This window comes from Onychostruthus taczanowskii, unplaced genomic scaffold, assembly GCF_017590055.1.
Source record: "Onychostruthus taczanowskii isolate IOZ18803 unplaced genomic scaffold, ASM1759005v1 scaffold9, whole genome shotgun sequence".
Taxonomy (NCBI): domain Eukaryota; kingdom Metazoa; phylum Chordata; class Aves; order Passeriformes; family Passeridae; genus Onychostruthus; species Onychostruthus taczanowskii.
Genome location: NW_024506993.1, coordinates 4,908,887 through 4,928,819, shown reverse-complemented (window position 1 = coordinate 4,928,819; position 19,933 = coordinate 4,908,887). Strand labels below are relative to the sequence as shown.

Sequence of the window (19,933 nt, the reverse complement as noted above, 5' to 3'; positions counted from 1 at the left end):
CCTGGAATTTCGCCAGCTGGGATATTCATAGCACATGTGATCAAACAGCAGAATTTGCCAGTCACTGGAAAAACAATCAGGCTGTGTAACCTGACTTCACCGCCGAGGACAGAGCCTGTAAACATCACTATTGATCAGGGCAGAGCTGTTTTCATCAGGCTGCACTGCTCTGGACATTAAACATCTGCAGAGTCAACACCTACACTGCTAAGTTAGGGCAGATAGCTCCAAGAATTTAACGTCCTGAGATATGAGAGATAGCCAAAAGAATTAGCAGCCAAAGACACTATGAAATTACACTGAAAATTGGAGAAAGAGATATCATAAATGGATTTTATGCAAAACTCCGGGTTATGGTACAGCTTATTGACATATACAACAAATTAAAACAGCTAATTCATCTTACTACCTTCCACTGATAATTTTTTAATTAAGTTACTTATCTTTATCTACATATTTAAGAATGTAGGTCTTTCATTATTCATCTCTTAAGGAAAATCAATGTTGTCTTGATTTGCTACAGCTCAGACAGGGGAGCAGTATTATCTATGCTAGGACTGACTAATAGAAAAAAAATTCATTAACTTTATTAGCAAGCCCTAAGAAAATGCTATTGAGCACATTTTAATACTCCTAAAAGTCTGAATTATGAACCAAAAGCTTATTAATGTTCAGTATGACTAAAATAGACATCATGATATTTTTAATGCTAATAAATAAAAAAGTAAAAGGTACAAAATTATTGAAAGAGTGTAATTAAATGTTTTAGAAAGTTCAGCCCTAATTCTGGTTTATGTTATATAAACTACTAGCAAAAAAGCTTTATATTCTCGTTTTATTATTTATTAATTATTATTCTGCATTTTCTTTATTACTGAGACTGGAAGCTCATGTGTAGCACTCGTTAGATGCGAGTGTCTAAGTGCCTATCCACTACACAGTTTTGAAATATTTGCACATCAAAACAGACTCTGGTTTTATACTCAGGATTCTAAAGCTTTATAAAAAGATACCGAAAAGAGTAAACTTTGAATCTCAATTTCTGGAGGAAACAGACTTTTTCTAGTCATCTAGAGTGTCCTTTTCTTCTCAAGGTGACCTTAAGTTTCAGATTTGTGAAAAGGTTTCCCCTTGTGTTCAATCCTAGAGTGCAATAAGTTTTAAAAATGACTATTTATCTTCTTTAATATATTAGTCATATACAGCAGGAGAAGCCTCTGTGGGGATTTTTGCTATCGGGTTTGCTCAAGCCCAAGTCAATGCTGATTTACAAAACATAACTTACCCTTAGTAACAAACAATCATGGATATATTTATTGGAATAGCATCTTCCCATTCTCCTCCAGCAGCATGTTTCGTTTATCAGTTCCAGTGCTGCAGATTGGGGGATATTTACAGTGACCAAGGCAATTTGAAAGTAATGCTTTTATGTTGCCCATCTTATTACAATTTTACAAGCTTGAATCGCTGGCATTTGGCAAAACAAATAGATGGTTCTGAAAAATGTTAATGAAATGAAAATTAGCCAGGCAGGTATAAGTCATATTTATGTCAGAGGAGTGAGAATTGGTGCATTGCTCATAAACTGCCCATTGCAGAAGTTATATTTAATGAACTTTAAATTTTTTTAGATTTTGCCTTGCTAATCATGACCTCAGCTGCCTGCACCATGTAATGACAATAATGAATAAACATGCTGTGCTTATGAAGAACTAGAACCTAACAAGCTGATCAATTGTTAATTCTATAAAGTGACTAAAACGTGTCTCCACTATCAATAAGTAAATCAGCTTCTATTTGCAGTACTAATGCACCTTGTACATATCCTCCAGCTATCCTGCCCTTCTCTGTAATAATGTAATTATCAGTTTGGTCATATTTAAGTACAACCTGAATGAGATTTGATGTTATTTTTGTCTTGAGGGTGGAAAAAGAGGAGGAAAAATTGTTTGGGTATTTAAAGAGACACAATACATTTATTTGGAGGATGCAGATTTTCCACTTACCCTCCAATTAGTTATAGAAATTATTCATTTGAAAGCCAATTATTTTGCAGCATAATTCTTAAATCATACAGGCTATTATCAGACAGATATTCCAGAGAAGAAGGCCTTTTTATTATTAAAGCCCTTTTGCTCTAAGCCTCTGAAACAAAGACTTTAAACAAAAGACAACAGTGCTCATTAACTATAACAGAAGATGTTTCTTCTGTTGGGGGAAAAAAAGCATTTAAAATAAGACTAATTTGGTTTTATTCAGGCTGTATTTTTCCTCTTACATGAGGAAAGCACAGAAGGTAGATCAGATCTTTAGCCACAATACAATTAAGTATATTCCAAATATGCTAATTGCCAAGAGCTGACTGTCTCCACTACATTTCCAAACAAGGTTTAGCAGCAATAGTTTATCCATTGCTGGAGAACACATTCAAGAAAAAGGATGTTTAACACATGCAAAACCCAGGAGTTTTGCTTGAATTATCTCTTTTCCTTCTCTTTCCTAGAGCTGTCTGCAAAGACACTGGGAGGAAGCATCTCCCTGTTCATCCACCCCAAACCATCCCCACCTCAGTCTGGGCTGCAACCAGTGAGGAAACCTCACCTGGAGCATCTCACAGGTGAGTGATACACACTGGGGGGTGAGTAATTGCATTTAAAGCGGCTGCACTAATTGTATTTGAAGTGGCTGCCCCTTTTTCAGAGTTATAAACAGTAATTATTCTTGATGTTTACAGATTCTGTAACTATACTTCTGTTGTTAAACTGAAATATATGTCACAAAAATACATTAGAAACATTGCAAGGAGGAAAAGTTCTGGAGGGAAATGCTTTAAGTGTGTGGATAAGCACCAATTAATTTCTACCACTTAACCAAGTGTCATTTCTCAGGTGGAAGGTTGCACTCATTCTGCCAGAAGTTGTCCCACTTCACTCCAGATCCATCTCTCCATGACAATTTGGTGCAGAAAAGGAGGGATAGTCCTTTTTACCTGCTATTCTCTTAAATTAAACAATCAGCACAGGTTTTTAAAAGTATTTGATCTAACAAACTTTTGGGCTTTCAGTGGTCCCTGAACAGAAACAGGTCTGTTAGTAAACAAAAGCAGAATTAATAATGTCAGCAGCACACCAAAAATACAGGGATAGTTTAGTACTAAAATAATTATTTTGCCTTTTCCTCCTTCAGCCCCAGTTAAGCCTATACACCACATAACTGGCAGGTATTTTCACAGTTAAACTCTTACTCCAGTAGTACTTTTCAGTTAAATAACCCAATTTCAATTACTCTGTGATGTGCTTCCAAACAATGAGATTAACTCAGAGGTTCAGAGGCACTGTTTAACTGGGTAATGTAGCAGGAGTACACACACACACACGACAGCCTCTCTGTATTCCACAAAATGACTGTTCCTTTCTGAGAGTCAGTGGCCTGGTTTGTGTGCAGGTCCTCTCACTGCTGCAGATCTGCGTTTGGGGAAATTTTCACAGCACTTGACTTCTAACCACTGTGCTTCAGAGCCTCTAACCTGGAATGCTCAGCACAGGCAGTGCCACAGCCACACCAGACAGCAGGATCAGGCTTTTACACCTGCCTGCATCCAAGCTGGGCCAACTCCAGCTGCATCCCGGTTTTCCTTGGGGAGGAAGCAATGCCCCAGAGCAAGGCAGCCACAACACTTCGGTCACTAAGACTACAAAGATTCCCTTCACACTTCTCTTACTTTTTCTAGGAATAAAGCAAATGGGTGTCCTGAGTACAGCCCTGGCATTGCCACAGATCCTGGCAGTGGTCAGAGGAGGAGATAACAGCAAAGAGGAAGAGATGAGCTCTCCTTCCTCCCTAGTAACCCTGTCTGCTGAGCATTTGCCAGGAAATGGGAAGGAAATCAGCAAAGAACATGGGCTCCCAAATGCCAGTGAAGAGACCATCACCAGCAACAAGATCTTCTCTATTTTCTTTTCAGAATTGTCCTAGAATCATGGAATGGTATGGGCTGAGAGGGACCTTAGAGTTCCAAAGCCCACCCCAGCATGGGCAGGGACACCTTCTACTATCCCAGGGTGCTCCAAGCCCCTCCAGCCTGGTCTTGGACACTGCCAGGGATGGGGCAGCCACAGCTTCTCTGGGCAACCTGTGCCAGGGCTTCACAACCCTTACTGTGAAGAATTTCTTCTCAATATTGAAACTAAACCTGTTCTCTTTCATTTTAAAGCCATTCCCCCTTTTCCTGTCACTACAAGCCCTTGTAAATTATAGGGAACAGAGTCCCAAAGACTAATTTAAGCAGGGCACATTCACCCCCTACTTGTGTCATAGAACCATACTTCCACTAAAGAACTCAACCACACCTGTTTAATACTTTAAACATAACAAGAAGTTTCATTTAGGAGTCCAAGCTAAGTTAATTTTGCCAGGAAATTGTAATACGGATGCATTACATTAAATTCTGAAACATGGCATTTCTCTTCCTGTCTCCAACATTATTAGCATCTTACAGTGGCTTGAATTAAAAAAGAAACATTTATTTTATCACCCTGATATCAGCCCGCTGCAATATAACATTTTTGAAACAGGGAAATATCACAGCTTGGCATCATAAATTCAACACTGCAACAAGATAAATCCTTCCCATTAATGTAAACCACTGTACTTCCCAATATATCTGCATCTGCAACACACTTGTGTTTGCTGATCAGACTATCATAAGCACACATAACTCTCAGTGAATAATGGAAGCAGCAGGAAAATCCGAGGGTAACTGCTCTCCAGGCTGAGGCAGGCACAGCCTGGTCCTACAAAGAGATTCACTCATGCAGGGATGTTCCTGCTTGTGCTCAACAGCATAAAATACCATTGTCCTCACCACTGGAATCCACAGAGCACAACAAAGGACATCGAGGCACTGCCACTCCTTAATTACACATGCACAGAATGGATGCTGGAAGCTTTATTAACCTGCAATTTATATAAATCCCAGAGGTGCACAAAGGAGAGGTTGGGTACCTATCAATAAAGAATTTCTGGATTTCTCATCGAATACTTAAAGTGATAATGAATTGACACACCAAAAAAAAAAGAAGCTCACTTAATTTTGTTGAAAAGAAAAATCACTTAGTGCTTCCTACAACAGCTCAATTTCCACCTTTTCCCCTTTACACTGAGATCAACACTCTGAAACTTGCTCCAAATGGGAATTTGGCACGCCGTTTAGGAAATGCAAACACATGAATTAATAAACTGAATTATGCAAATACGAACCTGAAATTTGCAATTTGTTTTAAAAAGCTGAAAGAACTCCTCTTAATTGGTTTATCCATGTCTAGGCATTACTCAAATGATTCTGGTTTAGCAGTTAGCAGCCTCTTGCAGGCTCAGAAAAAAAGCCCACAAATACTTTAAGAGCTAAAGCACTGAATTTTGCTCTCTTCTCTTAAAGGAAGGGGTTTGTTGCTTCCAGAACCAGAAAGTGCAAGCTGATTCCATGTTCTTCAGCTCAAAGGGATGTAGCACATGACTGAGTCATGATTTGCAAGAGGCTGGAGAACAAAAAGGGGCAAGAGCTCTGCACTGAGGGTTGAGGAGTAAATTCTTTAACCACCTTTTACCATCCTGTAACACCAAGGGTGGGATTGCTGCTCCTTAATGTATTTATCCTTGTTATACCTCACAGCACATGTAGGACAACTGCTGTGGAAGGAGGGAGAAAACTTGTACTGGTGCTGTGCAGAGGGAAATATCCTTCTAGGAGAAAGGCCTGACCCCAGCAGAGTTTTTATTCACAGACGTTGCCTGTAAAGTGTAACTGAAATTGAAACACCACAGAAAGGGGAATAAAAACAACAGGTCACCTTTGGAGTCACGGAGATACCCAGAGCTACTTTGCCTCATTTGAGCTTTACTCTGGCACAGTTGTACCAAGTCTGAGAAAATCAGCCTTTCAGCTCACAGCCTTTCCAAAATAACTGCTGGGAAATATAAAATAGAGCAAAACGGGTGAAATTCCGCAGTCCTTTGTTCCTCCTTACGAGCCTCTTCAGAATAGCAAAGAGGCTTCGGTGCCAGAGCCCGGCAGAATCGCCGTCCTTGCAGGCTCTCAGGATGCTCCGGCACTGCAGAGCAGCTCAGCCCGAGCTGCCTGACCCCAGGTGAGAGTGTGCTGTGATCTCCCGATCTGCAGGGCTGGCACCGGCTTCAAAGCAGCCGCCTGCCTGATGGTTATCACATTTTCAAAGGGGAAAAGAGATGCTGAAGGAGTTCTACTAAACCTTGAGAAAAGGAGTCCCAGGGCCTTAAACTCTGAGAGAGAGGCGAGGAAAATCCAATACCTCGGATGAAAAGTATTTGTATAAGGAGAGATCTTTATTCTGAGTGTGCTTCCAAAATCCAGGACAAAACATTATGCTCAAGATTTTCCTCCAGAGACTGGAATGAGGCTTAGGACTCAAAGGTGTCTTGCTGCTCCATATCCATAATTGATAGTGAGTTTAAAAGAATAAAAGATTGGTCTTAAAGAGTTATAAAATATTGGTAGTCCAAAGAAAACAATTTTTGACTCACAAATTCAGGTTTAGTTCTAGATTTAGAGCTCATTTTTTCAATGACCAGCCAAGGTAGGTGGCATTACAAAACCAAAATAATTTCAAGATGTCATAAGAAACTTTATTTTATGCAAGGCTGAGAATTAATTCCTTTCCATCAAGTATTTTACTATTTACTTCTCCATTTACAATTTTTTCCTAACACTGGAGGAGTACTGGCCAAATTCTGCCCTTTTCACTCTCAGCCCAGTCCTTAATTGGGAAGCTTTGCCTGAGAGAGGACAGCAGGTGCTGGTCTTCAATTAATAAAAGACTGGCATGGGGAGATCAGGGGCTGCTCCCAAGTACCACCAACCAGTTGCCAATTCAGATCCAATCCAGGGCAATCACATCTGGAAGGCAGCACAGCTAACACCTGCACCTGAGCTCTGAGACCAGGAGAACTGGTGGATTCTCAGCAATTTATATAAAATTGCTGAGAATTACCTTGCAGGGAAGTCAAGGTGAATTTTTTTATGCAATTTAAATAATATTCTCTAATCACCAGAGCTGGAGCAGCCTTCTAAAAAGCTGAGGAAAAGGGCCATGGAATAAGTGACATGAACCCAGACAATCTCTGCACCCTGGAAAGGCTCTTCAGTGTTGGACTAAAATCTATCACATCTATCACCAAGACTCTTGCTTCCTTTTGCCTGTGTTTTTCTTCGATAATTGGGAGATTTTAGCTATCAGAGTACGTCAAACCTGTACCTTCCACAAGCACTGAAGTCACCAAGACAAATATATCAAACATCAATATGAAACTAGAATGAAAAAAAAAAAAAAAAAAAGAAATCTGCTACAGCATCATCTAAACATAAGACACTAAGTAATAGCATTTAAAAAAAATCTATTTCACACAGATGAAAATCATTACAGTTCTCTAGAGACCCTCTCTCTCTCTCTGCAGCTCCCCATGTCATTTCCTAGCTGGTAAAAATGTGCCACAGGATATCAAAAGACGGTTACGTTCTTCTAATTTTAATATTCCTCTAATCCAATAATGGCTTGTTTACTGCTCTCTAATTTAAAGGTAATTCATTAGATGTATCCTGTCACATCTTATTGGCAATGAAGGCACAAGGATCTTACGCAGAGCTCTGAGGCATGTCAGTCATATTGCTAATATTCTGTGTGGGTCCCTCAATGCAAAGGGCTATCGATGCAATGGCACTGATAAGGGACTGTGTGTGTGTACCTACATACAAAACAACCAAAAATATTAGAAGACTTCAGGGGTGAAGTCTGGACCCAAAACTTTATGTTTTAACATTGAGAATTCTAGCAAACAGAAATAGAAGTGATTTGAGTGCAAATATTTGTGATAGTCACAAAAGGGTCTTGCACAGCCTGTGGGGAAGCCCCTGCCTGACCTGCAGGGGAATTGGATGAGTCTGCAGCAAATGATGAAGGTTAAGGAAACATTAGATAGAAGAGGCAGCCTGAACTCCAAAATGAACATTTCAGGAGCCAGAACATGCCAGGCAACATCTGTTGTGAGTCTCCAAAAGCTACCCCGAGTTTCTGAGCAGCCCTAAGGCAAAGGGACAGGAGCTGACCTGCACCTTGGCAGCTCGGAGGCACCAAGGTGAGGGTGAGAGCAGAGCAGGAGCCATGGGCACAGCAGGACAAGGTTCTTTCCTGCCTCCCCAGCCACGGCAGCATCCCCCCGGCTGCACGGTGTCCCTCCTCACCCCACGGAGTCTGTGCCCACCTCCCCAGGAGCAGCTCTTCTCCGGGCAATCAGGCAAAGGAAAGCTGTTCACTCCAGGTGAAAGCGCCGTGTGCTCAAACACGCTGCCCAGGCAGCTCTCCTGCCACAAGAGCTGGGAACCCTTTGGCTGCTTACACTCTGCCAGCAACCAGCTCGGCCACATCAGCTCTCCGTGCCAGGGCACTGATACCCCCGTTTTCAATAATCTCTTCCCAAGAAGTGAAACCAGCAACCAGCCAGACTAACCACACACGCGTGGCTGCTTAATGAATTGTTGACTGTCTCAGAGGAGGACACAAGGCTGAGAAACACAGTGACACCGTGCCAGGAAACCTCACCGTCTGCACGCACTGGCGTTATTCCCCAGGAGCATGGCAGGACCTCCAGTTTGGAAGCCAGTTTGGGTCAGTACGTGTCCAAACCCATCCCCTCATTGGCTGTCGGTGATGTCATGCCCGTGCATTAATCCCCGGTGACTGCAGGTTTAACATCACACGTATCACCCCATCTCTGCTAGCGGCAATGACCACGCGCCGTGGAGGAAATTACTCGAGCAGAGAACAAAGCAACTTGTTGAAACAGGCAAAGTCGCATCTCTTAAGTGATTATTTCCAGCTTTTCTTTTGTCAGAGTGAAGTTGCTGGGGTCAGGAGATGACACGTGCCTCGCTGAAAGGAGTGAGTATTGTTAGAGCTCTGTTTTAAAGTCAATCCTCCCACGCAAGAAAGTGGAAGAGCCAGTGGTGGGAAACCAACTGCTCTGGGAAATAGAAGTATCTCAGGAGCTACAAAAACGGTAGCTGAAAATATAAACACTCTTTAAAATAAAAAGAAGGGGAAAAAGAGTGACATTTAAAGAGCGAGCTTGACCCTTTGCTAGCGGCACCCTCATCCCTGGAGTAACGGGGGCAGTAAATGAATTTCGCGCACACGCCCCGGTGCAGAGACAGACTGAACTCCAGGACCGATCCTTGGAGTGTTCCGGACTGCCGCTCTCCCGGAGCCTGCCCAGCCCCAGGGCTCGCTGCAGGGCTCTGGGAAGCACAAACCCCGCAGGCACTGCCGGCACGGGGGTACCCGGCCTGGGCATCCCTCTGGTACCATCCCTGGGCAGCCCCCGGGGCCTCTTGGGGAGCAGATAAACCCCTGCCAGCCCCACACTGGCGGTGGCTGCGCTCCGAAACACAAGTTCCCTCGCAGCTGGAGCGATGCTTCTCTCCCAGCTGCTTCCCCCGGAGCGCATCGCGCACCGCCCGGCCCCGGCAGCCGCGGGGAGCCCAAGCCCCTCCCGGAGGGCAGCCTCAGCCTCAGCTCCGTGTTCCCGGCACCGAGCAGCAGCCCGGCCAGCCGGAGGGAGCCGCAGCCCAGCCCGGCCCCGCACCCCGCGGTGCCCAGCCCCGCTCCCGCTCACCTGGCCGCCGCCTCGCCCGGGAGCGGCTGCGGAGGCAGGAGGGGAAAGGGGGAATCACCCACGGGGGAGCGGGGACAGCACCCTGCGCTCAGGCTGCCAGGAGGATGCTCCGCACGGACTCCCGCACGTAGCGGCGCAGCGCCCAAAGTGGCTTTGGAACTCCCCTCCCACTCCTCCTCCTCCTCCGAGCCTGGGGAGGAAGCACGGTGTTACGGCTTCGGCGTCTCTCCCAGCTCCGCGGAGCATCCTCCCTGGGCTCTCGGCGGTCCCTGACCCCACCGAGCTCCGGGGGTGCAGAGCCGGAGCTGCTCGGGCGAGCTGCCCTCTCCTCCTTCCCTCCCTGTTCCCTCCCTCCCTCCTTCCCTCTCCTCCTTCCCTCCCTCCGCCCCGGGCAGCCCGGGTGCTGCCGCCGGGGAAAACCGCGCTGCCTTCCGGAGACAGAGCCCTCGCTCAGCCCGGGCTTTCGATCGCCTGACGGAGTCCTGACCTTATCTCAGCATCCCAGCGGTCGCTGCTCAGCCGAGGGAAGAGGCGGGAGATGTTTCCTAGCTCGCAGCCGGGCCGGAGTTCGCAGCATCTTTCGGAAGCTGCAACTTGAGAAGGGAGCGGGGGCTGAGGCCGCAACCTCCCCGCTCCTCTTACCGCATGTCCCCAGTCCTGCGGGTAATCAAGAAATCATCACCTTCACAAATTTGGTTTAAATGCTCAAAATGAAAATTGGTGTTTCCCTGGCTACAAAGTCGGAGTCACTTTGCCCCTCCAGCAGCCACCGGGAAACGGAGTCTCCTTGCTCTCCACTGACTGCACAACCTTTATCCCTCCTCCTTACACCCTCAGATTCTCCCGTGGCTCTGCTGCTCACCTAAACAGTGACGTCCAAATAAATGCTTCAGGGGCTGCCAGCATTTAAATACGTGTAGAATCGAGTCTCATTTCTGTGAGAGAGGGCAGTGTCTCACCGTAGGTAACCGCAGGGCTCAGTGCAACAGTAGGTTGATCTCAGCTATATTACCTAAATCCTGTTGTGATACAAACCGTCATCCTCCTGGACAAACATTCCTTTAATTGGAAGAATCACTGAAAAAATGCCTTGTGGAACAGAGCTTTTATCACAGGAAAACCCTCGCTGGCTACTGTTGTGGAATGGCAAATTGCCTCTCGAGTTGTCTTTGTGCAAGTTCTCTAGTCCACATGTGAAAAGCAGTAAAAATCCCAGCAGCTTCCACACCACCGTTCACAGAAAATTAATAATCCAGAAGCAGACTCTCACATCCTGGAAAAATTCACTTAGCCTGAAAGAAAGGGTCCAAATCCCCAGTCTTAGCTCTCCCTCATCTCGTGTTAGCACAATTCAGCTATGCTCTTTTAATCAGCAGGACTTGCAGTATAGTCAGAATAGGAGGGAACAAGCCCACAGCATGAGACCTCATCTCTCCATCTCATTCCTTATCTGAGGAGCTTCTTTACCTGTCACCTTCTTGCCTACTATTCCTGACACTTAACACCCCCTCCAGACCTCTAGTGAGCCTAGAAAAGGGGACAGAGAAAAGGCAGAAGCAGGAAGGAGCTCCAAGGCTGCATAAAGGAATGTGAGAAGCAGATGTGGCTACAAGGGAGGGAACTGGATGTACTGATGGGAAATGGAAAGATTTAGAGGACAGGAGACACAAATTAGCAGGAAGAAAGGTCTCATCTTGCTGTCTGGGGTACAGTTTGTTGAAAGTAGGCTGGTCAGGGCATCAGACAGGGATTATGTAGGATCAACAACCCCCTGATATGTGGATGGAGCAGTTTGCCAGCTGTGGGTGCTTTTCCTGGGCTGCTGAGCCACAGGAGACAGCAGTTCACAGCTCTCCCTGGCCTGGTGCTGTCCTGTGCTCATAATTCCTTCCCATCCCTTAGCTTCAGTTTCCCATCTAGACAGCAGAGACAGCCCCATTTCTAGCACTGGGCTGCTGTCAAAACGAATTAAGAGGTACAAAGAGTACTTTGAAATGCAGATATTCTGCTCACTAGTTTTAATGTCTCCAAAGCGGCCCCCAGATATCTCTAAATCCTCAACATATCCTTGATCAATTCCTGTTTTGCATAGGAGGAAGCCAGGCAGAGGGGCAGAGGCTTTAGTCCATTCCTTTTATGTTGTGTTCTGAGGGTCCCCCTGACCTTGCCACAGCTCAGTTCCCAGTTTTTGTCTGATCCCACCCAAAGCCACATTTTGCTGGTGACACAGAACAAGCTTCATACAGGGAGAGCCTCCACACCTAATTATTAATTACCACCCAATTAGTAATAAATTGCTACCCCCCAGACAGCTATTTCCCCTGGCATGTCAATGCCCAGGCTCGAGTTCCCATCCCCTCCTTACCCTGGAGTTACACCCATCATTCTGGCATCCCCTGTGCCCTGAAAATCCTGGGCACTCTGGGGCTGGACTGAATCTCCCCCTGTGTTTTCCTTGCCTTTGCAGGTGCACAGGGAAGGAGCAGGGCACAGGAGCTCCTGGTCCCCAGGCCTGTGATCAAATTATCTCTCCCTCTGTCACACATCCTAATCATCACAGCTGGCGGCCATGCCAACAATATTAACGCTGCTGAGTAGCTTTCAGTTTTGCAATTAGCAAGGTTTTCTGCTTCCCTCAAAAAAAAAAAAAAAAAAAAATAGGATGATGCTCCTTAGCACTGCATAAATGATACAGAGACATCCAGGGCCCACGTTCCTGCCTTGTTGAGATGAACTGACATTAGAAGTGCTGGAGATATTTTAAGTCTTCTGAAGATTAAAATGGTTACAAAGCTTATTATTTCTAAACATGTTTATCCTGCCTCTCTTTTTTGTTTGCAAAATTAGGCAAAGCACAGTTTAAACAAACAACTATTGTACTATTAAACATTGATTAAAGAAAAGGGTTCCATTTAAATTATTAAGTGGTAAGATAAAAAGCATTCCTTCTCTTTTGTACGCTACTTTATTCAGAAGTCAAACTTCTGTAGTCTCACTGAATGCTAATGAGCAGCATAATAATGCACAAGGGCAAGAGGGGGCTGAGTAATTAAAAACAGAGGCCAGAAATCAAAGGGCTTGAAATACACTTAAGAAAATAATTCAATTATACATTAGAAACCTGGGATAATCAAGACACATCCCACAGTTTCATTCATCATTATGCCCCAATTTTATATCTCTACTGCTTTGCTGTACCCAGGAAGCAGCAATTGGGACTTTCATGTGTGATGCCTCAGCTGGAGAGACAAAGGCAACGTGCACTCAGGTCCCTTCCTCATCTCTGCTCCTTGAAAAAGGCTTCACTTGAGTGAGTAGATTCTCACTTACCTGATTTAGGGAAATATTTTTGATCACAAGGTAATTCTGTTTGTTCTATATTCCTTTTCTCTGTAGCTTTGCAATTAATTAACAGAAATCTCTGCACCCACCATTTTTTTCTGCCCTACAAATCCATCTCCCACCACTCTCCTTGGCTCCTTCACCTCTTCCCGTGGCTTCAGGCTTGCCTGGTTATCCACAAAAACCTCTGTCCAGCAAACCATTTATTTAGCTGGGGTGGCATCATGAGACTCTGAGGTTTTCACACAACACAAGCTGGGTCAAGAAGTCCTGATGTGGCTTTGCAATGTCACTTTAATGGGCCAAGGAGTCCCAGCACAGCTCCTGGTCTCCAGGACAGCAAAGCAGACTGTAACATTTATAAGGAATTCTAGTGCCATGTAACAAAACAAGGAAAAATGAGACAGTTTAGTCTTGTTCAGTGACTTTGGAGGATTTAAGTGATTTTGCTTTGTGCAGTCTGGATGCAATAAGCAATTATCAAACTTAGACTCATTGCACTGACTCCAGCTTAAAGGAAGGAACTGTAAGTGATGCATTGTCAGGCACCATGGAAAAAAAACAGAAAAAGTGAAAACTAGAGTTTCCATCTGACAAAGAAGAGCACTGTGTTCACAAGCTTTGCAGATGTACAAATTCTTACCTCCTTTTGGTACATAATTAAGGCAATGACAGGAAAAAGTCTTGGAAACAACCCAGAAAAGAAAAAAAATCAGGAATTTTAGTAAAACCAACAGTGAATTGCATATCAGCTTCCTGAGAAATCACAGTCTGTCTCATTAGAATTTTTAAAGGTTTAAGTATAGAGACTCTGAGCTGTCTCTAATGAGCAGTGGAGTCAAACCAGACTCTGCTGTGCTCCATGAGGCCAGAGGGGCCCAGAGTCCAGCACAGGTCACAGCTTTGAACAGTGAGAAAGGGAAACAAGAACCTCAGGTTTCTTAGTTTTCCAAAACTAGGGGTCTCAAAATGAAAGTTCTGACTCAGCAGATGGGGACTGTTTAGTGTAGTTCCAACTATTACTGAGAATTGCTTCATCTTCCATCCAGGAAAAAACAAAAGGCTGCATGAGAAGGGCCAATTTCAACCAGTGCATGACAGCAGCTCATGTGGTTGTCTCAGGATTTTCCCAGCCTCATCAGCCACATCTTCCTCAATCAGAAATAAAGCTCTTTTGGGGATTATTCAGCTCCTCCGCCAAAAAAGATGCACACTCACTTGTTAAATAGGAGATCATTAAGACAAACAAACCAGCTCATAATGTCAGTGGAGCAGTGTTTGCCAAAGGTGGAGAGGGAAATGTACAAGACAGACATTAAATTTCAACCTACAGTGAGTTAGAGAGCAAAAAATGCATTTTCCCTCATTTTTCTAATGAGGAATTAATTTTTAGAAGAGAAGACACAGTCAGACACGCTGCTAGGTTTTGCAGAGGGAGTGACTGGAAGTGGGGAGCTGCAGCCAAGGGCAGAGCCTGAGCCACAGAGGAGCCCCTGTGCTCAATATTCGTTTCTCAAGTTTGTGGTTGAAATACTCTAACAGATATCTTAGTGACATCCTTTTCCCAGAAACAGTCTGGGGCAGTAATTCTGACAGGACAAGTCAGCTGTAATGAATCTCTTTCCTCAGCACAGATGGGGCCTCGCTTTACTCACATGCTTTGCTCCTTCCACTCCCTAAGACTACGTGGAGACAAGAGAAAGCAGCTCTGGCCTCTTATCTTACCTGCCTGAAACAATATAGTGGCAATCAATAAATGAACTACATTTTCTTTAAATATGCAATTACATGGAATAGATTATAGAAGTGACAACACCCAGAACAACTCCACAAACACAGAGCTGGGCTCTGATTTCTATCAATACCAGATGAAAGTCATGTAGCTGCTCATTTACAGCTCAAAGCTGCATTATTTTCCCTAACTCAGGCTCCATTGGTAGTCAGCTGAACACTCTAAAGCAGAAATACCAACTCATCTTGATATTCCTTCCACAGTAAATAATGATTTACAAAGGAGGGGGGAAATCTCCCTTCCCCTCCCTCTTTCAATTCATTAAGCTCAACTGTGATAACCAGTGAGGCATACAGGAAAGGGTTAGGTATCTCTGCCTCTGAATATTTAATTCAGGACTAAATGTAATGCACAGCATCCTTACACCCTTGGGAGTTCAGCAGCCAATATGCCAATGAATATATCCTGACAATAGTGATTTTTTCTGCACTTTGGAGGCATGAGTGACATTTGCTCACCACATATGTTGCATCGGATGCTGAGGTCTACACTTGTGAGAAATTAATCAGAATCCATCTGTTTCCTTCTCATCCTGGACAATTTCATTACAACTTAACCAAAGATTATAGGATTCCCATGTCTGTGTCCCCAGCCCCCAGCCCAGTCTTGGTGTTTCTATAGCAAATGATTAAAGCTGCTTAGTTTAAGTAAGGTCAGAATCAATCTTCCTTCCTGTAGGGAAAGGCATAATGCTCGTGGGCAGGGTCCAAAATCTGCTCTAAATTACATGTAGGTAAATCCAGAATATCCCTACTGAACCAAAGGGTGTTCAGATTTATCATTGAGCAGGTTGTGGACCTTGATCTGTCAATACAGAATTCTGGTGGCTGATTTTGGTGGATATCAGGCTCAAAATGGCACAAAGTCACTGCAGGTCCTCTGCTACATTTTCATTTACCTGTCCAGGTGGTGAAGGGGGATGGCTCAGCCCTTCTGTGGGACATAGAGATACCATGACACTGTTGGGAAAGTGCTTAAAGGGCTTAAAATACTGCCTGTACTTAGGTGGCTTAGAAAATTCTTTGCTTATTTTGTATTTACTGGTACCTCTTTAGTTCATTGGAGTAGCAAGGGAGAACTGGACAAAAAGGTTGCTCGGACCCTGATTTGTAGTGCTGACATTTGCACAATGATGGACGAAAAGACTAAAAGTGGGGGATTCTAGGAGTTCTTTGGACAAGGCACAAATGGCTCAACAGGCCCAGAAGCAGAAATATCCATGAGATTCTGGTACCAAATCACTCCATGACAGTTCCAAACATGAGACTTCATGAATGACAGAGAGGCCAAAGCTGTGAGCCAAAAAGAGAGGTTTCCATGAGAGAAACTGGGCAGAGAGAGACACAGAGGGAGGCCTGGGAAAGCCCAGCAAGGAGGAGAAAGATCTCCAGTGTTAAGGAGCTGAGAGGCAGCTGTAGCACATGGGGTGTGCAGGTCAGGGAGGCCAGACTTGATACAGAGGGGCCAGGATGAAGGATGCTGGCTGCACACAGTCATGGCAGGTCCCAAAACCTTTTCACCACTTACCTGTGACTGTGGCAGAGAGACCTCAAGCAAAGGAATTCACCCAGCAGTGGGAGGTGGAAGCTGAAGGAGGGTGAGATGTGCAAAGCAAAACACCACCAGCAGCCTGAGAGGGCAGCAGGAGAAGCTCCCTGAGCTGCTGCCTCCCCCAGTGCTCCCAGGCATTTTTCCAGCTGACTTGCAGATACCTGATAGTAATTCCTGAAATGAAGGTGTGCTCAGATCAGACTGTCACAGCCTGTCTGTTCAATCAGGAGTTACTTGATCAGGTGGGTTTTTGCTGTAACATAATCACAGGATAGCAGGGCTGGAAACAGGACCTCCATTCCAGCTCCAGAGCTGGATGCTTCAGTGCCAATGAGATATTGACACATCGAGATAGCTGTAAAAGCAAAGGAAGATCTTGCATAAATTAACTTCTGCTATTTATAGACATGGAGAGCAGCCTATCCATGGGACCATCTGCTAATCTATGTCCCATGGCAATTAAAGTCAACATTTCACTATATCTTCTCCATCAAGGGCTGAGATTATGCACTGAACTCCTTTTTTTAGTATAACACTAACCTTGCATCTGTGCTGTTTAGTGTCTCTTTCCTACTTTCCATGGCACTTTCCATGTCCATTCTCTCAGTGCCTGCTGCAAGAAAGAAAATCTCAGAAGAATTATTTTTATTAATTTATAATGAAGGGGAGAATGGGTTCCTCATGTTTCTGAAGAACGTCTCTGTTTTGATAACAAGAAAACAGACATTATGTACTAAATTAATTAATTAATGTATTTGATACAAAGTGATCTTCACACAATTGAATTTTATCAATGCTTCTTGTTACAAACAAATCACATAGATTTTCAGAAGGAACTTATGATTTTGAACAATATGTTTTTAATGCTCCTACCCAAGATGCTTCCAAAAACTATCAAAAACCTGGGAGCAGACCTCTTTTCTTCAGACCATCTCATTTTCTTCAAGGAAATCTGGAAGCTTGAAAAGTATGACATCCAAACATTCTGCTTTAGAAAAAATGTAAAGACAAAATCCAGCTGCAGTTACTGTACCACTTGTCCAGATTATAGATATAGAGAATTTTCTGAAGCAACTTGAAAGCTTGAGTCCTACTGCCTTATTCTCTTTTTACACACAACATATTTTTATTGCTCCATGTAATTTTAATAATTTATACTGGCACCATCACTTTAGCAATTGCATTCACTACATTTAGCAATAGGAGTTTATATAACAGCAAGGAAGAAAATACATAAGATTCGATTAGCAGGAGGGTTTGCAGAAAGGCAACCTTACAGCAGGACTGAAGGGCTCCTGCTCGGGCCAAAGATATTGTTTTACAGAAATAATTACAGAAATACATGTTTCATGGACACTAATACATTTGGTTAATTAAAAAAATAATAAAAGCTTTTTTTATCTAGTGAGTTGATCAATTACACAAATAAAAACTCAAGTAATGCTCCACCTCTGTCACAGCTGATATTACAGAAATCTTCTCTTTTCCAGCTGTGTGGGGATGTGTGTGAGGGAGGGAGAGAAATGGAAACATTAAGCAGAGACACAACCAGTCCTTGTCTCATGTTGGGCTGAAACCTCCTTGCAGTCACAAGACAAGCAGAATTACGTGAGCACAGAGCTTTCCCCAGTTTGTGCAGGCTGAGCCCCTCTGTGGGGATTGATCACCTCCCAAATATCCCTTCCCTCCCCTCTCTCTGCTTTCCACTTTCCATCACAGATACAAAACCTGAGCTTTACATCCACAATTGTCCTCCCAAGGGTCCAAACTCCCTGCTCAAAGCCTAAAGGTTATTATGCAAAGTCCTAGAGGAGAAAACTGGTGTAATACCTTCCCTCAGCACCTAAAAAGACAAAACAGACCATTACTGGCTACGGATATAACATACACAGAGTACACCAGGGCAGAGATGTAAGTATTTGTGGAGAGGCTTTAAAGCCATTGTTGTCCATTTTTGCACATTAAAACCCACAAAGAGTTTTATTTAGAGCACTAAATCCTTTCATTTCTCTCTGGCTAGGTTTTTTTTTTGCTGTTAAAATATTCATCATGCACTCCAAGAATCACGATGCCAAGTATTTGTTTTATTTTTTTATAACCTTTTAAAATAGTTTCTTTAAAATATCTTCAGGTGTACATATTGCTCTTAAAAAAACACTGAAAATAATGGTTAATTGTAAAACAGAAAAGAGAGAAATGAGGCATCAGGCACTGCTGAGACAGTACAGTACAACAAAGGGTGGATTCCACCAAGTTCAGTGCAAAGGGCAAACAGAAAGGGCATTTTTTCAAAGTTGGAAATTTTCAAAGTTAAATTTTTTTCAATTTTCACATAAGTAAATGTAACTTTCTATTGCCAGTGTGGGTGGGGGATGGAGGAAGTCTTCTTTAAAGGAGATATTTGTGTCAAAGACTTACATTTACATTTCCCTTCAGATGAACAATATGTTTTGTGAGGTGGGTGGCTGGCACTGAGGAAAAATCAGTATTTCCTGCCTGAAAATTCCCCTCTAACCTTGATACCCTGGCGCTGAGGCTGAGCCCAGCTCACCCTGCAGCTTTTGGGATGGGGGCAAATCGGGCACCTTCCGCCTGGGAGGATGCTCGGGTGGAGCCTGTGCCGAGCCCAGCTCCCAGCCAGGGCTGCTGCAGGTGAGCAGATGCAGTCTGGCAGCTGTGAAGCTCGGTTACAAACGCCTGGCAAGAGATTACCTTCAGCTTCCAGAACATTGCTTCTAATTGGGAGAGATGCAGACGCCTCCCCTCTCCTCCCCGTGAGCTTTATGCACGGAGTCAAACTCATTCTCAACACCACAGCCTGAACCATTGTGTTCCCTTCCCTGTTCCCACCCGGGGTTTAACTTCTTCCACATGGAAAAAAAAAATTATAAATTTAACTTTCCTTCTTTCTGCTTCTTCCCAGAGAGGAAGGAAGGAGTCAGAGTGAGGCACAAACCTGAAAAATGATCCCGCACTTTTACCAACTGCTTTGGCACCTCCTCCAGGAGCTCTCTGGCCACTCTTGGTGCTCCTTGGAGGACACAACAGCATCTCCATGTGATTTCACAGAGAATTTGTGCCACTGCTTCTCTGGCCAAAGGGCTTCCATCCTGCATCTATATAAACACAGAAAGCAGAAGGTAATATTTACCAGCCATTGTCTCCCAGGAACAAGGGATGTGCTTGTACATTGTTATTCCACCTGTTTTGTTTTCCCTCCCAGACACTGAGATTAATGAAAAAAAGGCAAGGCTGCATTTGTAGACACTGACTACACTATTACTGAGCACAGAACTTAACACTGAATGTCTGGGTCACTTAAAAGGTGGCCTGCATTCGTGAGAAAAAGCATTTGGTTTATTTATGAACAACAGAAGGATACACTGGATTCACTATATCATAGACTTCCCAAGCAAAATGCTGCAGTTAAGGTAAAGTAAAGACATCCCATAACCGGGGATGGAGCTTGGTTTTTTTCAGCAGATTTCTGGTTAGGTATCATTAATGGATTAAATAACTTATATGAAACATGACCTGCTATTTCCA

The 19,933-nt window shown here is 43.9% G+C and overlaps 1 protein-coding gene across 1 annotated transcript in view; it reads right to left on the bottom strand.

The window, feature by feature from the left end:
- The window catches only part of TAFA4 (TAFA chemokine like family member 4), a 62,872-nt gene extending 52,614 nt beyond the window's left edge, over positions 1 to 10,258 (bottom strand). Inside the window, exon 1 of the mRNA XM_041425895.1 lies at positions 10,190 to 10,258. The gene's annotated coding sequence lies outside the window, so the exon portion shown is untranslated. The remainder of the gene's footprint in view (positions 1 to 10,189) is intronic.
- Between the last annotated feature and the right edge of the window lie 9,675 nt (positions 10,259 to 19,933).